A 9,035-nucleotide genomic window follows, 5' to 3' on the forward strand; every position below is an offset into this window, starting at 1 on the left:
TCATGCTTCCTCCTGGGTCATTTCAAAATAAAGTTGCTTCCTACTATGAGCTTGTGTGACTTTTTTCATTGAACATCCTATTTATGAAATTTGTTAGTGCAGCTAATAAAATAGTTTCTATTTTTTTTAAACCTGACTAAATTTAATCTAATTTGTTTTTAACTTCTGAACACTTTGACTTGTTGGCTGAAAGGTGCTGCATAAATAAACTCTTTCTTTTGCGGTATTTGAGAGCTCCTACTGTGTTTCATTCATATAAACAAAGATGAATGGTCGTGACTGTAGATCGGATCACAAGCAGACAGTTGGTGGAGGGTGGTTGGATTAGACTGTCATGACCGCTGCATCGTGTTTTCTTCATTATGCCTCTGCAGCCCATTAAGATGGAGCTTCTCAGTGGGAACTGCAGCTGTGCCCTGCAGGACGTAACAGCCCCCCCTCCCCCCCACTGGCAGGAAATATCCAGTGACATTAAACAGCCTGAGGAGCCACTTCCTGTCGTGTGCACGACGTGGCTGCTGCTGTGTGGTCTCCCGGCTCCTCTCTTCCCCCTGCATCACATCGGATGATAAACCTCACCGTTTCAGTTTCCTGCTAAAACAAGCTCATGAAATGAGAGTCCTGTCCTCGTCTCTGGGCCGTCCTCACTGTCTCACTTGAGTGTGAAGGCTCTGCTGAGTCACGCCGGTTCAGTTCTAGAAGATCAGTAATGTGTCTGTTGATCAGCTGATTATTAAGGAGCCACATCAGATTTATACCAAACCACTTGAGGCCCACAGAAGACAGGGTTGCTACGCAGCCTGGGAAAGTTTAGATGAGCGCTGAGATTGATTTGGGTTGACTTGGGTGTTTTCTAACTTGGGGAAGTATGGAATAAAAAGCTGAATATGGATAAAATATTAATATTTTCATGATTGTGTATATACTGGAAACATCATGTTGCACTATTTTACATGATTATCACTTCACTTTATATCAGTTTTTAGATGTTTTGTTTAACAAATTACAAACATGTGACTGCTGCTCTGTTCAGTTTGTCTGTCAATGTGTCTATTTCTACCAAATAAACTTAAATTAATTAATTACAATAATAATGTATTTATTTATAAAGTCCTTTATATTTCCAATTGAAATCTCAGGGCCCCTCCCCCCACCTTCTTCAAATCAGACTAAATTGGTGCCGATCAACTCGACTACATTTGTGCAGCAAATGTTTTTGTTTGTGCTGCTTTGGCTTTGAAGATATTAATGAAAATTTAAACCAGCCCCCACTTTTACTAAATCAAAATGACCTTTATAAAATTCCTGATTTTATAAAATTCATTGTAGGTTAAGTCACAACGTTTCAACTGGCTCTGGACTTTTTTTAGGGAACTCCATGAAATTGGACACTTCCTGAGGATGATGAGTGCTGCTGTGACGTCGGTGTTTGTGCTGTTCTGTGGACGGTTGCTCCTTCCTCTCTTCTCAGTTTTCCCAGACGCATGCAGGAGCAACAGCTGCTCCACTGATGCACAGCAAAATCCAAAAAAAAAAAAAAAAAGCTTGAATCTGGAATGAATCAGCAGAAAATCTAAAATGCAGGAGCTGCTGCTGCTGCAGCGCCGGGTAAAAAACTGGATTCACTTTTTGAAGCTTTCATTCAGTCTCCATTCATCCAGCTTCATGTTTGTGATGCTTTGGTCATAGATTCTGGTCATTCTGCTACATGAGCTGTAAGAATCCAGAAGAAAAAACGGGAAAACAGCCTAAAACTTTGGGAGTTGCAGCCGGTTACATCAGTGATGCCTGGGCTCAGTCATCAAATGTTACTACTGTAAATAGAAAATGATTCTTCAATCATTTCATTTTCCCACTGCGTTGTAGCTTTGTTGCTTTGTCACCTGAACCTCAGCAGGCTCTCATGTCAGCCGTTTCCTGTCAGCTCAGCTCACATCATGAGATCTGTGTCAGCATCTAAATGTACTCAGTGTATCTACACTGTCCTGATGCACCGAAAGCTCTACAGCTAGTTATCATTTAACAATAAAGCTCTGAAGTATTTTCATAACTCTTGAATTTGCAGGAAGAGATTTAAAGAGCTGTATCAAAAGCAAATGAGGTGGATTAGCAGAGGTGGGGTCATCCAGGACATTTCTACTGAGCTGCTAGCATTCCATAGCAGTCTTCGGTCAGAAGCTTACTCTGATTCATTGTGAAACTGACTGCTATTGGAGATCCTACCCAGCAACTTTGAAGATACTTGCATGGTATGAGATCTTCATGTTTTCTTGAGAATAAATAAAGTATTGTTGAAATATTTTTGCCCCACTTCACCATATAAATATATATATATATATATATATATATATATATATATATATATATATATATATATATATATATATATATATATATATATATATATATATATATATATATATATATATATATATATATATATATATATATATATATATATATATATATATATATATATATATATATATATATACCAGTGCTCCAACATCCGCAAACGGCAACTACTATCACAACTTGAGATTGACGAGGTACAACACAAATGCTACGGCAAAAGGGAGGAGCCCAAAGGTAAGGTCAGGGGGGAGTTAACTACTCCCCACCCCGAGACTGGGTATGCAGCCCCAGTAATGAACGAACTATCAAAACTGAACAAGACAGCAACTGACCTGAGAGAGAGAATCGTGGCCCGAATGAACACCAGGCAACCCCGACGCCAATTACAACGGCTGAGTGAAGTACCATCAGAAAGTCTCATTGAAGATGTGAATGCAGCATTGAGAACCAACACTACCAACACCATAACAGAAACCAATGAGCTGATATACAACTCAGCCTTGAAATGCTTGGCTATAAGAGCAACCATGAGACCCAATATCCATCATGGAAAAGACGGTTAGAGGCTAAGATCAAGATAACAAGGAGGGAAGTGAGCCAGCTGTCAGAGCTCCTAAGGGGTGCAATGAAAAGATCAGTACCCAAGAATTACAGCCAGATGCCCATACCTGAAGCACTCGAAACTGCCAAACAAACCTTGGCCAGCCGCCTAAAGAAAGGGAATATGGGAAAGGGAGGCGTCCCACAACAGCAATGCACAGTGGCTAACCTCTCTGCGAGAGGACCACAGCAACCTCCCTGCTCCCTCCCAACCTCAGGTATGAAAAACTGGACAGCACCAGGGCCTGACATGATCCATGCCTACTGGCTAAAGAAACTCACTGCCCTCCATGAGCGACTGGCAGCTCAACTGAACTGGCTACGGATACCGACTTAAGAATGGGGCCACAATCAGTCACCTCCTCTACATGGATGACATCAAGCTGTACGCCAAGAGCGAGCGAGACATCGACTCACTGATCCACACATCTACAGCACTGACATTGGGATGTCATTCGGACTAGAGAAATGTGGCCGGATGGTTACAAAGAGAGGGAAGGTCGTCCACACAGAAGGGGTATCACTCCCAGAAGGAACAATAGCAGACATAGAGCACAGCTACAAGTACCTGGGAATACAGCAAGCAAATGGCAACATCGATGAGGTCACAAGGAAAGGAGCCACAGCCAAATACCTCCAACGAATAAGGCAAGTCCTGAGAAGCCAGCTCAATGGCAAGAACAAGATCCGTGCAATAAACAGCTATGCCTTGCCAGTAATCAGATACCCTGCCGGAATAATTAGCTGGCCAATGGAAGAGATGAAGGCCACGGACGTTAAGACTCGGAAGCTACTAACCATGCATGGAGGGTTCCACCCCAAATCCAGCATCCTGAGACTGTACACGAGCCGGAAGGAAGGAGGCAGAGGACTAGTGAGTGTGAGAGCCACTGTCCAGGATGAGACATCCAAGATCCATAAATACATCAAGGACAAAGCCTCAACGGACAATGTGCTCAATGAATGTCTCAGGCAATGGGGAACAGAGGACAAGGTGCTGGAGGAACCATCATGGGAGGACAAGCCCCTACATGGGATGTACCACCGACAAATAACTGAAGTGGCTGATATCAGGAAATCCTACCAATGGCTGGAGAAAGCTGGACTCAAGGACAGCACAGAGGCCCTCATCCTGGCCGCCCAGGAACAGGCCCTGAACACCAGAGCAATAGAGGCTCAGATCTACCACACCAGACAAGACCCAAGGTGTAGGTTGTGCAAGGAGGCCTCTGAGACAGTCCAGCACATAACAGCAGGGTGCAAGATGCTGGCAGGGAAAGCGTACATGGAACGACATAACCAAGTGGCGGGCATAGTGTACAGGAACATCTGTGCAGAATATGGACTGGAAGCCCCGAGATCAAAGTGGGGAACACCCCCAAAGGTGGTGGAGAATGACCGAGCTAAGATCCTGTGGGACTTCCAGATCCAGACAGACAAGATGGTAATGGCGAACCAACCGGACATTGTGGTGGTGGATAAAGAACAGAGGAAAGCCGTTGTGGTGGATGTAGCAATACCAAGTGACCACAACATCAGGAAAAAGGAGCATGAGAAACTGGAGAAATACCAGGGCCTCAGAGAGGAACTGGAGAAGGCCTGGAAGGTGAAGACCACAGTGGTGCCTGTGGTCATCGGGGCCCTCGGGGCAGTCACCCCCAAACTGGAGCAGTGGCTCAAACAGATCCCAGGAACAACATCAGACATCTCAGTCCAGAAATGTGCAGTTCTAGGCACAGCCAAGATACTGCGCAGAACCCTCAAGCTCCCAGGCCTCTGGTAGAGGACCCGAGCTCAGAGGATGAAAGAGACCACCCACAGAGGGTGAGAGGGGAATTTTTATTTATATATAAAAAATACAACCTTTAAGCAAGTATGAAACATGTTTTTATATCCATTTTTGTATCCAAATATTTTACTGATCTGATGTCATATTTTAATGTAAAATATAATTTTTTCCATCAGCTGTAAATAAAATATGACAGAATCTAGTCAGAGTTTATTAAATGAAAGATGCTGCTAAAAACATGCCAACCACATTGTTTAAATCAGAGCATATCAATGTAATAAAGTGGCCTACATCTAAACATTTAAATGCAGCTGAGCATCTCCAGCAAAGAGGCATGAAACATAAAATCATCTGTTTCTAGACGTCCAGCCATAACTGCACCTAAGCTGCTCCAATATTGAGCTTGTTCTGTGGAAACACAAAACAAGCCACACTTTTCAGATTTATATATATATATATATATATATATATATATATATATATATATATATATATATATATATATATATATATATATATATATACTTACTTCCATTTATGTTGTCTTGGTCAATCACGTAAAATCCCGATGAAAGACAAAGCACGTTCATAAATAAACAGAAGCGTGTATGATTTTTTGCTTTGAATTTCTTAATTAATCCATCAGCCAATCAGCTGCGAGAACCGACTGCAGTAATGAATCCAGTACACTCGTCACGTTCCCAGCATCCCTTGTAGAGAGAGTGTGTGTGAGAGAGAGAGAGAGAGAGAGAGAGAGAGAGGAAGGGGTTTGGCTGACAACCTGAGGAGGACCACGGATCGGAGAGCAGAAGAAGAAGAAGCAGCAGCATCAGCATCATCCGAGGAAGAAGAAGAAGAAGAAGAAGAAGGGTCATCATCCAACACTTGTTCATCTTCACCAGTCGCTCAGGTAAATTGCGCGTTTTTGCGCATTTAATCCGCGCACCGCCTCTTTGTTTGCAGCCTTTGTGTTTTATCGCTCCCTGTCGCGAGGTTTGCTGTTTGGAGAAAGAAGCGTGCTTTCCTGGAACCAGGCTTCTGCTTGGCCGGGACGCGTTCAGGGACTCTGGGTTCTGCTCAGCCTGTCTGAGGCACAGAGTGCGGGGATTCCCTCCGCCGTGGCCCCGCAGCCCACAGTCCCGCACACTCCCCTCCTGTGGGAGCGGGGAGAAGGGGGGGCATGGCTCCATTTCATCACCGTGACCCGGTGAGCTGCTGCTGCTTCATCTTCATCCAGCTCAGAAAGTCACTTCTAATCATCCTAACGTCACTTTTATTTTCATTGGAGGAATATTTGACTCTTAGAGCTGCAGTGGATTCTCCTTTGTGCCGAGATGCGGCAGCTCAAAGGAATAATTCCGATTTTTATCGTATTTTCTTCTTAACTGGGTTTTTGTTGAGCGTTTGCACACAGTCAGCGTCTTACTTGAGGTGGATATCTTTTATCTCGTTTCTCTTTGATCTTACAGAAGTTTTGACGTTTGCAGCTAATCAGAGTAGAGCAGAAACAAATACAGAAGTTAAATATTGTCATTTTTTGTCTGTCATGTCTAAATGCTGTTAACAACCTTCAGTGTTGATGCTGATACTGTTCTGTTTGGGTTTTATTTATATTTTGATTTTTCTTTTCTTCAGCTCTTGTCTCTCCTCTGTAATTAGTTCCAGCTGTTCCTCGTTACCTTGGTTACCTCTGTGCATATCTGTTCTCACCTGGATTCTTGTCTATCCTGCTCTGCCCCTTCCACCTGCCCCTACTTCTGTATTTGTTTGGACTGTCTTCATCAACTCGTCCTGCTGTACTTTGGATTCTCCTTAAAATCACCAAGTAATAATAATAATAATAATAATAATAATAATAATAATAGTTATTATTATTATTATTATTATTAAGTGAGTGAAGGACTGTAAGCTGGCTGCTTTCAGTTTCACTGAGTTGCTAATTGGATGAAGTCAGCAGAAGTAAAGAGATGAAAAATGCTACTTAAAATATTTAAATTTTCGTACTGACTCTTTATCATTTTTAAGTTTCAGATAAGTAGTCAATTAGACTTGCTTTCTGGTTCACCTTTAAAATGAGTTTAAAGTGATATTTCATATTTTACTTGAAACTCTGGTTCTATTAAGCGTGCAGAACAGTCAGTATGTTTGGGGTAAACCTCTTTGAGGATTTTGTACCATATTTTTCATATTCAATTAGGATTTTCAGGATATGGTTGACAATCCTCTCATTTCTCCCTGTTGCTGGTGCACCTGTTCCTAGGACATCTTTTCCTTCCACTCAACTTCCTATGACTATGCTTTTTTCTGAGTCACTGAATTTAGGAGTTTCATAATCTATAAACCATAATCATCCAAAGTACAAGAAACAAATTCATGACATCTAAGTTTCACTTTATTAAATAAGAAAAAAATCCTTAATCTTTTGATATTGAATTTTTTCTTCAGATCTGTTTCTATATATATATATATATATATATATATATATATATATATATATATATATATACTGCTCAAAAAAATAAAGGGAACACTCAAATAACACATCCTAGATCTGAATGAATGAAATATTCTCATTGAATACTTTGTTCTATACAAAGTTGAATGTGCTGACAACAAAATCACACAAAAATCATCAATGGAAATCAAATTTATTAACCAATGGAGGCCTGGATTTGGAGCCACACACAAAATTAAAGTGAAATGTTCCCTTTATTTTTTTGAGCAGTATATTTTTAGCTGCCTTAGAACTTTTAAAAGACCGTTTTTTCAGTTTGACTTGTTTAAATTTCGACGTGTTTTTTTTAAATCTGCGTAAATGTAACTCCATGGTACCAAAAAACGTAGATTTCTAACCTGTTGTGCAGAGTTTAGCTGCAGCCGCACACTGAATTTAATATCTGTGCTCAGTTCTAATATTTGCTGATGATGATGTCATACTCCCAAAGTCACTCATGAAATATTAATGGGGCCATCAGGAGGCTGAGGTATGTTCTGCCCATAACCAGTTATCTACATTTGAGCCAGCAGATGCTCCCCAGCAGGACGGGGCGGGGAGGTGTGTGTGTGTGTGTGTGTGTGTGTGTGTGCGTGTGCTTGTGTGTGTGTGTGTGTTAATGATTACAGGCTTCTGGCTTCAGGAGGAGTTCATGAAATAAAACCAACCCTTTTTGTCCAAATTTAATACCAACAAGTGACCAACCACTCAGGATAAGTTGGGATCCTACAGTTTAAGAGTGGATAATATGCACTACAATCACCATATACTGTTATGGCCACTTCTGTAAAAATGCTGGCCACCCTGTTGCCTTCCCTTCCAAGAAAATTTTAAGCCTAAAATCATAGTCCTGCAGTATTATTCTATGAAGATATAAATGTAAAAACCAATAAATATATATATTATATTTTAAATATATATACATATAAATCATTAATGTTTTTTTATTTTAGCTGTGCTCACCTACAGTTTTTCTCGGCCTCGTCTGTCCACCCTGTGGACTTCCTCTGCTGATGCCACTGATTCATGGCAGCACAAACACTGTTTCTGAAAAACGTTCCCATTTCAAACCGGCTTCTCCAGGACACCCGTTACATCACTGAGCTGCACACAGTGGCTGCATTTATTCACGTTTTCTAACGTACTGATATTCACCGACGCTCTCGTGGGACAAACGGTGAAGAAAACGGTAAAATTAACGTCTGATAATACTGTCAGTTTGTTTAAGTTTAATTCTTTCAAGACAACAACAAAGCTAAATTCCTAGAATTTCTTTGCAATAAATTATAGATGATGCACTAAATTCCATCCTCTACTATAAATGCATATTTGTTTGGAAGGTGACACTGTGTGGGTCGTTAGTAGGTAAATTTGGAAGTTGCTTTTTAAAGCCAATATTTTCCTCAGTGACTTTCCAGAATCATCAAATTAAATTCGACTCCCTAAAAAACCTGCAGTTAAGCTCCTCCAGCAGATCTTCCACTGATCTAGTAGAGAATTCCTTTTTTTTTTTTTTTTTGTTAATTATTCTAACTCTGATTAAAAGCTCTTACTTTTAATCAGAGGCTTTTCTTAGGTTTCTAATGAAGCCTTCCTATGACTGCAGCAGTCCTCTGCCTCCAGGCAGGGACAAAGAAGTGTGTGTGTCTTTTTTACAGTGTGTGTGTTTGAACTAATGTGGCGTCTGCTGTGAGAAGTGCTGGGAGGTCATTGTGTGGGGACTCGGCTGTGACACCTCGCCTCGCCGGCCTGCCGGTGCTGGAGGAGACGGTCTGTCGTGTCGCAGAGCTAGTTCTG

Source organism: Poecilia mexicana, unplaced genomic scaffold (assembly GCF_051168715.1).
Source record: "Poecilia mexicana isolate PSO_F unplaced genomic scaffold, ASM5116871v1 scaffold_23, whole genome shotgun sequence".
NCBI lineage: Eukaryota > Metazoa > Chordata > Actinopteri > Cyprinodontiformes > Poeciliidae > Poecilia > Poecilia mexicana.